This window comes from Prinia subflava, chromosome 3, assembly GCF_021018805.1.
Source record: "Prinia subflava isolate CZ2003 ecotype Zambia chromosome 3, Cam_Psub_1.2, whole genome shotgun sequence".
In the NCBI taxonomy this organism is placed as follows: Eukaryota; Metazoa; Chordata; class Aves; order Passeriformes; family Cisticolidae; genus Prinia; species Prinia subflava.
Genome location: NC_086249.1, coordinates 89463319 through 89475437, shown reverse-complemented (window position 1 = coordinate 89475437; position 12119 = coordinate 89463319).

Genomic DNA, 12119 nt, shown 5'->3' with positions numbered 1-12119 from the left:
CTCTGCTTTTGATGGCATCTGCTGTGGCCATCTAATAAAATTTTTACATTTTAAATACGCTAATGTTCATATCATGTTTCATGAGTTCTTATATTATTTCTGGTTTTTGGCCTTGAGGATGAGAATTTTGGGATAGACTAGGTCTTTTAAAGTGAGGATTAAGCTTTCAGAGCTCTAAAACATGACAGTGGTAAAGAGTAATTAATAATTAGTGTGATTGTTCTCCTATTCTCCACAGACAACATGACTCAAGCATACTAAAGCAGAGTTTTTAATACTTAGAATCACCAGATTAAATCAGAGTTGGTTTTTTTTTACAGCAAGCAAAAACATTCATCATAGATTAATCAGCTACAGAATCATTTTTTTTAATCTAATGACTAAAAATTGCAGTTTTCATTTTCTGACTCTGAAATTTTTTACCTATGGTTTGAACATGACATCAGCTTAGATGAAATATAGCTTCAGTGTATGAGTTGAAAGAGTGGGAAAAATGGAATTATCCTGTTTTTACTTGCTTTTTTATTATCTTGCCCTCAAATATAGAGAATTTTCTCTCATATATTCAATGTTACTTCACTTCATCTATCACATCACTGTTTCCAAAGTTAATATTAGTATTTTTCATGGCTTTTTAGGACTCTTTTTTCAGGCACTTCATGAAAGTCAAAGATATGATCTTTGCATTGAAGAGTCTGAGGGAATATGAGGGTTTGTGTTAACAGATAAGCTGTACTTTAATTTAAATCATCCTTGACAACATCAAACATCCAGGTGCAACATAATCTGATATGGCAAATTGAAATTGATGTATGAATAGAGTTATCATATATTCAGGTTTTCCTACTTTACTTTTATTTCCTTACTCAGAAACTTTTTGAAGCTTTATTTGAAGTCTGCATGTGTGCTGTGAGTCCATTTATCCATTGGCACAGAGCTGCCTGCTCAGAGAGATCTTGCATAGATTGCAAAGCCAGCAGTTGTAAAACTGTACCATTTTTTATTGTAGTGGTGCAACTATACAGGTAGAGGAAGCTGCAAGGGGCAGATGTAAGCTGAGAGCAAGTTAAGGTATGAATGGACAAGAGAGAAGGTATCTGCAAAACACCAGCTGCTGTCTGTGTTCTTGACCCCACACAGCAAACACTGAGTTGCTTTTCTTTGCTGACCATATTTACGCAGGCCCTATTTATGGTATTTCACAGGTTACTCTTACGTAGTTGCTGAAGTGTCCAGGTGCCCTGCAAGAACCTCTCCCCAGCCATGGAGTGCTGCTTTGCAGACTTTCACCAGCTTGCCCACTGGAAGTTCAGACCTGAGGATAAGCTGCAGCCTCCTAACATTATTAACTTCACTCCCCTCAGATACGTTTGCAAACCTATTTCCTGATTTCACAGACCACACATTAAAAACCTCTGCCATAACTCAACTTGCCTAAGCTGCATGGAACCTTTCTGAATATTTCCAGAGCTAGTCCCCTTTCCCCACAAACACAGAAGATGCCAGAGGACATAACAGCATAACATTTCTGGGCCTGATGCCAATGCTGCTGAGTGCTGAGAACCAGGGCAACCTTCTCTGTCTTGCATGAGTTGTAACTTTCTCTTTTGCCCTTTCCATTCTTTTCCAGTTCCCTGGTAAGGGAGAAGCCTTTGATTGGCTTGTCAGGGATCATTGGCATTTCAGAGAGCTCCGAGGAATTAGACCAGGGAATCTTCTTGCATTTCTTTATGGCACAGAAGTCTGAAAGTCTGAGCAGCAGCCAGCCACTTGCCACTTAAAAAACAGATTTTAAGAAGGCAATAGGATGAACATTACTTCCCTGCACTTAGTTGCAACTTTCTTTTTTGCTACTGTTCCTTGGTAATTTGTTGATTAGACACATTCTTCTCCCGCTCTTGCTCAAGCCAAGCTTGTTTGCCCAGAGAAGTCAGCGCATGGTAAATGAAGCTGTGAACTTAATAACTGTCCAGACATCTTACGTTATTTCTCTGCTTCCACACCTACAGGGCATTGTATGAAGCAGTTTACCTTAGAACATATAGAGAGCTCCTTCAAGACTCCAATGGATAACAGGCTGTAAATCCACACACTTCTTTATCTGTATTTTAACTTTATGGTGTGGATCAGCCAAAAAATAATACTTCTCTAAGAATTTGTGTGCTTAACAAAAATTAAACATTCAGGTTGTGACTAGGAAATTCAGCTTTTCTGCTGTTTTCAACATGATCTGTAACTGTAGTATGCTACAGGTAAAAAACAGTTCACTGGTGGAATTAGCTGCACACACCTTGTTGGAGCATTTCTCAAAGGTGCAGATCCTCTAAAAATCCAAATGCAGCACCAGCAGCAATCAGTGTCCAACAGCTCCCAGAGAGACACCTTTGGTTCTTTGGGCTTTTATGCTTGAGTTAACACTTGGAAGAATTTTGTATAACATACTGTAATGCTATACTGCAGTTAATGAGAGCTGGCCTGTCCCCACACAATTGTAGGTTGTCATTTCTTGTTCAGATGTCTTCTGTTCTTCCACAAAGGGAATTAGAATTCAAATGGGTCCGAAGATAGAAAGCACATCAAAAACTTTGTGTGGTTTTAGAACTACATGTAGAGCTACAACTTGAAATATTTTTTTAATGTGCATTGTGTTTGGTGTTTTTTGTTTTGTTTTTGGGTTTTTTGGGTTTTGTTTTTTGGTTTTGTTTTTGTTTTTGTTTTTGTTTTGCTTTGTTTTTGTTTTTTTGGGGGTTTTTTTAGGGTTTGGGTGGGGTTTTTTGGGGTTTGTTTGTTTGTTTGTTTTTTGGTTTGGTTTGGTTTTTTTGGTTGTTTTTTTTTGTTGTTGTTTTTTTGGTGGTTTTGCTGATGTGACTCATATTTCCCTGACCTTGTGTTTATGCATAGAGATCTCAGACTGTGACATGCCTGAAGAAAATTCAGCTCCAGCTTTATTAAACTCATCCAAATCAGATTCGGGGACTACAAGATTATCACCAAGTCTCTAACAAAATGCTTCTGAAAAATCCTCCTTGTTGCATGGTGGATAAACATTAGACTTCTCAGCCTGTAGGTCGTAGTGGCATTACTAACACCAAGCCTTTCTGAGAGAAAAGGAATTGATGAACTTGCCACAGACCTGGATGAAGAGTAAGTGACTAGATGTACTTATTTTGTGCAAGTCTCTCATCGTTCTGGTGTTCAAGCTGTGGTTGTGTGGATCGAGATCGCCATCCCATGGCTGCTCACAGCTTAGTTTTCACGGGAATTCCAGCACACAGCGCCTGTTCCCCTCACCGTCTCTCTTTGAAGGGTGTTTGTACTGAAACAAAAGGCAGCACTTTATCCTCACCATATTTTAAAATTTATATTGTGTTTTGCCACACTGTGTGCTGGTAAACTTCCCACCTGCCAAAAATCTGCAAATTTAGTTGCCTACAAGAGGTAACTTTCACACCTAGTTACCAAAGGGTAAGAGAGCACAGGCAAAGGATTAAAACAGAAGTCCAGCATAGAGAAATTAAAAGGAACTTGCATTACAGACCCCCAGGGTAAAAAATTATCGATATTTTGTCATGCTGAAAGAAGTATTTTGGATGCTACTGCTTGTCAAAGTGCTGCAGCAGAGCTATCGTAAGATCAAAGAATGGTCTGGGTTGGAAGGGGCCTCAAAGATCCTCTCGTTCCAACCCCCCTGCCATGGGCAGGGACACCTTCCACTAGATCACTTTGCTCAGAACACCATCCAAACCAGCCTAGAACACTTCCAAAGATGGGGCAGCCACAGCTTCTCTGAGCAACCTCTTCCAGTGCCTCATCACCTGCAGAGTAAAGATTTTTTTCCAATATCTAATCCAACTCTGCTCTTTCCAGAACCTTACTGTTACTTGGTAAAGAGGCAAACCACGAGGTTACAGTAATTTTGTGTTTGCACAGTACTTCAGTACACTGTAGCTTCTCTGAGGAGATGGTCTAATACCTAATATTATTTAGGGACCCATGATAGCTTATCCTTCATTGATGTTTTTACAGATGCTTTCTAAGATAAGTTGACATCAACTGCTCATTCTCCAAGTGTTTTCTGAAGAATGGCTTCAGAGCTCTCTTAACCTAAGAATGCAGTTTCTGTTTTCAGTAGAAATCCTCAAAGTAAATCCTAACAATTGGAGGAAAGAACTCAGCAGTTTTCTGTTTATGAAAGTCAAGTAGCTGTTTGTTTGAGACTGCCTGTTGGTATGTGTCCCACTAGAAATGGTTACTGCTGCTGCCAGTTTGTGAACAGAGCATTTATGTAGTTATCTAATACAGATTTCTGCTGAATATGTAATTTTTCTTCACTGCATTGTGCTTGACACTAATGAAATCTGAAGACATAGCCATATGTGAAATTTAGGAGGGGTGGTCTGCACAGGAACAATCTATAAATGTAGGGAAATCACCTGAATGTATAAAGTCAATACATATTAATTGCTGTATCTTGAAACTGCTCTTTAGAAAATCTCATCTTTGAGCAGAGATATTTCAGTTTATTGCTGACTAAGCTAAATGGTAAAATGACTTTACAACACTATGTAATAAGCTGTAATTTAGGAAGTGTGAAAAACATCCTCTGCTGATTCTGGTTACACTTTAATAAAAAACTCCTTTCTGCAGCTATTTACCTCCATTAGCAACCAAAGGTTACTGCCTTTATCCGTTTAATTGGTGCTGGTTCAGTGAGCACTCTCTGACCCGTTTCAATGTAAATTTAGGCAAACAGCATTTGAACATTTTTTTTAAGTGATGTAATTTGCATCAAAGCTTTGAAAAAGCCCTTTACTGGCTGAATTGTTAGACTAACATTTATATGATACAGCATCAATCAGCTGGAGGAAGGTGGCAGAATAAATTTAGAGCCAATGTAAATGAAGGTGATTTTCTTCCTCCTGTGCAATACTTGGGTTTTTATTGGCAAAGCTCCGGTTGGACCAGAATCAAATGCAACTTGTCTTTACCACTTACCAAAATCCCTGAATCAGATCTTGTTTGGATTTTCTTGGAAAAAAGCACTATTGCAGTACTATATTATTTTACAGATTATCTGTGCTCTTACAGTCTTTTTTCTCCAGCATGTGATGCCAGTCTGCTTTGCTGCTTCACAGATTAGGATAACTAGCAACACTTTTAGTGCAGTTTAATTCACTGATTGCTAACAGCAGAAATTATACCGTAGATTTATTGATGCATGACCATTCTTCAGCTAGACTGTGACCACAGCCTTCCTTAAATCTAGGTATGTTTCTAGTACCTACATCCAGCCAGCTCTTCTGCTGGGATCTCTTCTGCTTTAGTCAAACAAACTAAAAAACATATTCTCTTCCTTGAGACATATTGTGTGTCTAAGAAAGGATGTAGGTACAGGCAGACCAGGACACTAATTACATTTATTGAGAGTCACATTATACCCTCTAGCATGGCCAAATATGGCCACAGGATGGAACATCTTAATGTACAAAAATGTTGTTATTAATATACTTTGTAAAAGAGAAAAAATGATCAAGTATCATTTCCTCACAAAAAAAGATGGAAACAAACTTTTAATTATTCTACTATTAGTGTATATAATTTTCATATGAAGAGAACACAGGTGGTTTGTACCCTTGAAATCACTCATTTGTTTTATTACCATAGCAATATAGCCAGTAGGTGGCAATACATATTTAATTTAGTAAAGGAAGGCAACTCTCCAGCTCTAGTTGTGGCACTCATGCTGGCTTTGAGCCTCACCAACTAACTCAGTCCTCAAGAATCTTGCCAAGTGTTTTGTCAGCTTTGTAGCTGAAGTACCTGCTGCGCAGTCAGGCAATTATTTGTCAGAGGAGTCAGACCTGGGACTAAATTTATGTTCTATTCTCCTATTCTTCCATGTATTCTGTGTCTCATTGGGAAATTCTGAATATTTTTCCTTATATCACATAGAAATTTCAGATGTATTTTAAAGCTACTGTGATAAAATACTTTCTCAAGGTCTCTTTTCCCTTACCATATATGTATGCCTTTGTACCTGTTTTGAGAGAGACCAGAAAGCTGTAGATATGCATCTGTGTGCACCCTGGGATTACAGATACAATATCATCTGTGATATATAATAACCTTTGTTTTCCATGGGTGAATGCTATTTTCTATAGGATATGAAGAAGGAAAGGCTTGTATACAATCCTTAATACTGGTAAGAGTATAATAGCTGTAATGCTCAAGAGGGCTTCGTATTGAGTCATGAAGAATTTTCTCAGGTTAATGAGACATTGCTCTTACAAAGCATCATGTCCAAATTTTTTGGCAACACTGCTGTCAGTAGCTGCTCAGAAGTTTATGTAAAAATCCAAAAGGTCTGGTTCTTGAGTTGTCAATTGATTAGCTTTGTTTTCTGAAAACAGATGTCAGGTGGCTCTGCTGTTCAGACCAACTGTTCAGCATATCTTCAGCCAGAAATTTAATATGAGGTGAGAATGAAAGAGAAGGACCAGAGAGAAGAGGGTAAACAAGAGGCAGATGGTCCATGTGTGAATTTTGCAATGCCAAACAGTGGATTAAGATGCTCTTTTAAAAAGCTACTTCACAACCTGAAAGCAACTGAGAAAGGTTACATTTCTACTAACTATAGAATGAGCAAATTTAGTCTGCTCTTCATCAGAACATCTCCCATTTGTTGAATTGCTGTAGGAGCTGCTTGCCTAAAAGTGACCTAACAGCAGCTGTTTGCTGCTCTGTAAGTAAAGAAAAGCATAAAAGTGCCATCTCTCTGCATGGCTTTATCAAACCAGGTACCAGACTGATCATCTCTGGGTCAGAGCTAAGAAGCAGGAGACCTCTAAGAAAACCCTTTGGGGAGTCAACCATTTGCCTAGTAGCAACACTGCATCAAAGCTGCTTCTTCAGTCAGTGCTCCTGCCAGGATGCTGTGGGATACCCCTGAGACTGCAGTGCTCTGGTGGGTTGTGCTGCACACAGTGAGGCAGCTCAGCTGCAGGGAGCTTTGGTATGGGAAAGATGATAAGCCTGTCAACAATTTATGGGCTCAAGAGGGAAGTCACAAAGGAGACAGAGTGGTAGGAGTCTTCTATAGACTGCCGAGTCAAGAAGACAAGGGTGAACGAAGCTTTTATTAAAAAACCTGGAAGAAATTCCATCATCACAGGCCTTGCTTCTCACGTTGGGTCTTGAACCACTTTGACATCTGCTGAATGAACACCATGCAGGCTGCAGGCAAGTTTGTGTCATTGTACCAGTGACAGCAAAGTGTCTGCTGCACCTGCAGGACAATAATGAAAAGCTGAAGGGTGTTAGTGTCCCAGGAGCTAAGCTCTTACCATGGATGGTGGGAGAAATGAGAAGCTGGCCTCATCTGGGATAAGGGGAAAATTACAGTGAGAACAGAGAAAAGTCAGAAACTAACAAAATTCTTGACAAAATAGATTTCCTTTTGATGTGCTATGTGTAACACTAGGTGTGCAAAGAGGTGGTGGTTACAGCGGACCCAGGGTGTCTTGTGAAAACTAAAACTGGTTCATGTCTCAAAAGAAGTGTTTCATGGAAACATATCAATATTTTTGGCCAGTTTAGTCAGGAAGGGTTTCTTTGCTCCATGCTGGAATATCCAGGTAGGAGCAAGTCTCTTACAGCCACATGAGATGGTGAACAGCACATTTGCTTGGTGTGAGTTCCACATCCAACACTTGCTGTGACACTGTTTGCAAAGGGCAATAGAAGTTACTTTGACCACAGACACTGTTATTTGGGGAGAGGGGGAGGAAGAAGGAGGAGATGACAAAGTTTAGGGACTAGTGTGTCAGATTTCTTTTACTGCCCTTGTTGGAGCTATTTAAGTTTAAATAATTTAAATATATATCAAGCAAAGAGTTGAACAGGACTCTTCTGTATTGTATGTGAATGATCTAAACACAAGGCTGCAAAGATTTTTGGAGGTATGGAGAAAAAACAGCATCCAAAGTATCTTTTTCAGGACTAATCACTGACTTTTTATATCCTTGCTGTATACCACAAGCACAAAGCTTGTGTCTGTTCCAAAATTTGTCATTGATTTTCTTAATTTTATTTAATTGAAAACTTTGAAAATTTCTTGTAGAGAAAAATAATCTCAAATATAATCACAAAATGGAGATTTTCTTCCCGAGGCAGTTTCTTTTTTAGAAAAGATGACCCCTCTTCCCGAGCTGTGATGCTAGAACTCTTCCTTTGCATGAAAGGAAATTACAGTAAAGTGTCACAAATGTCATGGATGGTTGGCAGTGAGAATCATTGCTACTTGTTGAGTAAACATGTCCAAGCAGACAATAAATAAATCCTCATCTGAGGATTTGGGGCAGGGTAACAGAGAACTGTGTTAGGGTATTGTTACCCTTTTAAATATATCTGATACCAAGCCATAGCAAAACAAACTAGCACAAGTGGCAAAACTACTTTTCCCCAAACAGTGTGGGTAAGAGAGGGCAGATGTGGGGTATTCATGTGTAGGGACAGAGAAAATGCAGTTATACATCAGCAAGGCACAGCAGGTAAAGGCTTCTGTTCTCCTTTCTACTGCAGACTTGTGAGATGTTTATCTCAGCACAAATTCAGCTGGTGAAGAAAAGACCCCTATTTATGTCATTTCCAAAGGCTTTTACTGTGTTTCAGTACTTGATAGTACTGGAATATATGTAAATATTGGTAACTCCTGTCACTCAAGTGAACTTTCTTTTATTGTTTCCCTGAATGAAGACATTATTTGGGAGTTTACTGGTGGCTGGTGTCTCCACCAGTATGCCAGTGGACTCCAGGCCTGCCCTCAATGCAGTAGCTGGATTGTGCTGGTACAAGTTCCTGTTGTATCGTTGGGGTTTGCATGCTTGAATTCACACTTTGCAAAACTCTGAAGAAGTGACAGTTTACACAAGATTGCAAGGGATGAAAGAAGACCTTTATTAAGTGTATGGCACACTGTCTAACCACGATGAATGTCTGTGTAGGCTGGTGACCCAGAGGTAACAGCCCTGATTGTGTCTTGGGCACCTAGTAGCAGAATGGTCTCAATGCATGAGCTTTTTTGGGAGGGGGGGAGAATTCAATTTTTTACTGGTCCTAAGGAATGCAAAACCCCTCAGTTTAAGGCATTTTTGAGACTGCAATTGTTCGTTCAGGATTTGCCTCTGAAAGTGCAAGGTGTTTGCTTTTAAAATAAACATCTTTGTAGGTTTTCTATGGGTAGCAGTTGACTGATGGTGCATTTTTGCCCCCTTGTCACACTAATGCTTGAAGAATTTCATTTTGAGCTATTTGTACAACAAAGAAAAAAACCAGAAATGGTTACTCATTGCTGTCTATTTTGCTAAATAAAACAGGACCAACTTTATAGCAGATTTTTAGTGAAGATTTTGTTCCATTAAAATGTCAGATTGTCCAAAAGGCATGTCCCATTTAAAAAAGTTTTTCATATTGTAGTCTTTAGAATTAAAATTTAAAGGGAATATTTTGTGGGTTAAAAGGAAAAGCAAGATGTGCAAATACTGTAGCAGATGTGCTCTTATGCTTAAAGTGAAGATTAAAAAAATTCCTTCAGCAAGTGCAGTCAGGAAAAATTAATCACTTTATACACATACACTGTGGGCACTGAGTCAGAAATGGGGAGTAATGACATCAATATATTCATCTTTAAAAATGTTTGGTATGAACACACTTTCTTTTCTCTATGCCTCACAAATCCTGAAAATGCAATTCTGTTTTGGATTTTAATTTCTACCAGTGAACTGTCTCCTCTCAGTACAATCTAATAATTCATGCCATAAGGTACCACCATGCTGAAAGAGAGGATCAGGTTAGACTCATTGAAGGCCCTAGGCTGAGATGTAGCACCCTCTCCAAACCCTTCTGGTCACTTATCTTCATCTCCTGCTGCTGGAGGGCTGCTCAGTGCATGCACACCAAGCCTGTTCTCACTGGAGACACAGGAGGCCAATTCATTGTCCAGATTCCCCAGTCAGCCACGTGCTTTCTGAGTGATTCCAACCAAGTCATGCTCGCGCCCTCCAACACACAGAAGAATTTCTGCCATGTAGGAGCTGGGCAGCTCACTGTGTTTGAGAATCAGAGCTGTAAAATCTCTGTGCTTCTGGTCTCTCCCCATGCAACTGGGATTTGAAAACAAAGCAAAAACAAAAACCCCAAACAACAGTGTTTCCCATTTCATATAGAAGCCAAAAAAAAAAATAGTCTGAGACCCTCACATATTGCGGTGATTGAAATCTGAAGCCATCTTAGAAAGAAATACCCAAGAAAAGAGAGCATCTATGTGGAAAACAAATATAAGGACAAGATCTCTTACCTTAGCAAAGGTCCTGCTGGAAACCTAGTTATTGAAATACAGGGATAAGAGTGGACTGACCCAAGCAAGGGCAAACAGTTGCTATCATCTTATACACATGCTAAAAGCTCCTTTTCCAGCTCAGCGTCTGCATTAGCAGAGCAGGAAACACTATGATTCCCGTGGAAGAAAACTGAGGTGTAGGTTAAGGTTTGTCTGCCCAGATTTATCACTTGGGTTACTTTCCTAGGGTACCTGCCTCATATAAGAATAGAATATAAATGTGTAAATGACATAGAAAATCTTTAGTAGCATATGGGAAGTTAGTGTGAGGCTATTTCCCTCACAAACCTAAAGGCAGAAAAGCTCCATAACTTCTATGCAATAGATTTCTTCTTGTATACATAAAGGAATTCCAGTTTCTTCTCTATTAGCTGCTTTGTGAGTTTATGCACTGGTCAGGTATGATTGATTATGTCAGCATTAATTGTCTTGACTTACATGTATGGATTTATTTGTTTTGAAATGTACTTTTACTCACTCCTTGGCTTCCAATTCACATTCTATCCTAAACAGAAGAAATTAGAGTTGCACACTATCGATGTATTGCAAGTTACTGCAGTTCTAATACAGGTTTTGCAATGCCCACAAATCTGGAGTTGGTGCAAGAAGGTAAATCCTGGAATTACAGAATAGTTTGGGTTCCAAGGGACCTTTAAAGATCATCCAGTCTAACGCCCCTGCAATGGGCAGGAACATTTACCAGATGATGTTGTCAATAAATACCTTATTCTAGCAGAATGAAGAAGAAATCATCCATCATTAAAGGGGCAAGAAGACTATATTGTTTACAAGCACCTAAATGGATGCCTGGAGACTCAGTTCCCAGCTGTGTGTGCTCAGCACTAGCCAGCACCAGTCACACTGCCCACAGTGCTCTCACTGGCAGCAGAGACACTCAGGCACGTCTAAGTCTCATTCATTCTGTAATGTTAGCTTCCAGATGCTGCAACTGGGGGCAAATTCTGTCACAGTGAATTAGCCATCTAATTTAATACAATTCTATCAAACAAATAAACGTGGTCATTACCGTGGTCATTACCGTGGTCATTACCATGGTCCTTGGTGAGATGCTGCAGTCACACAACAGTCACTGGTCATGGAGAGTCCAGCTGAGCTTGTACTGACCCCCATTTTCTATGTATGCTTCCCTGCAAGAAGGAGAAATCCATTCAGAAGCAGCATTTTTATGCATTTGCAGTGTGTTGCAGAGACACTGTCTGTTGCCTTAAGATGTGTTCACACTTCTAAATAAAAGAAAAGGCTCAACTGTTTCTTAACTGGAAGTCTCCTTCTCCTGTCTGCCCCCCAGGCTATTTGATGGAATTCTGGATGAAGCTGCTCATAAGCAGCTTGGACCTGAGCATGTCCATACTCTTGGTCAAAAAACTAAGATTCAAAAATCCCCCCAAAATATAGTTAGATTCCAAATATCCCTGATGTACTTCCTTGCTTTTGCTTACATGTAAACCAGACTTTTGAAAACATGATACATTTTAAGCACTAGCTCAGGGTATGTAATTTTCACATACTAATAGCCTAACAGTATCACACAAAACCTTTTCAAATCAGCAGAAGCCTCACTAAACCACAGTGCCTGGCTTATTACATATTTTGGTTGCTTCCACCTCTCAACCAGGAAATATGAATGTGTCTCTGCTGAAAAAGTGTTTTATGTTCAATAAACTTTTCAGTTCAAGAAGATGCATCTATCTTTATTTCATCC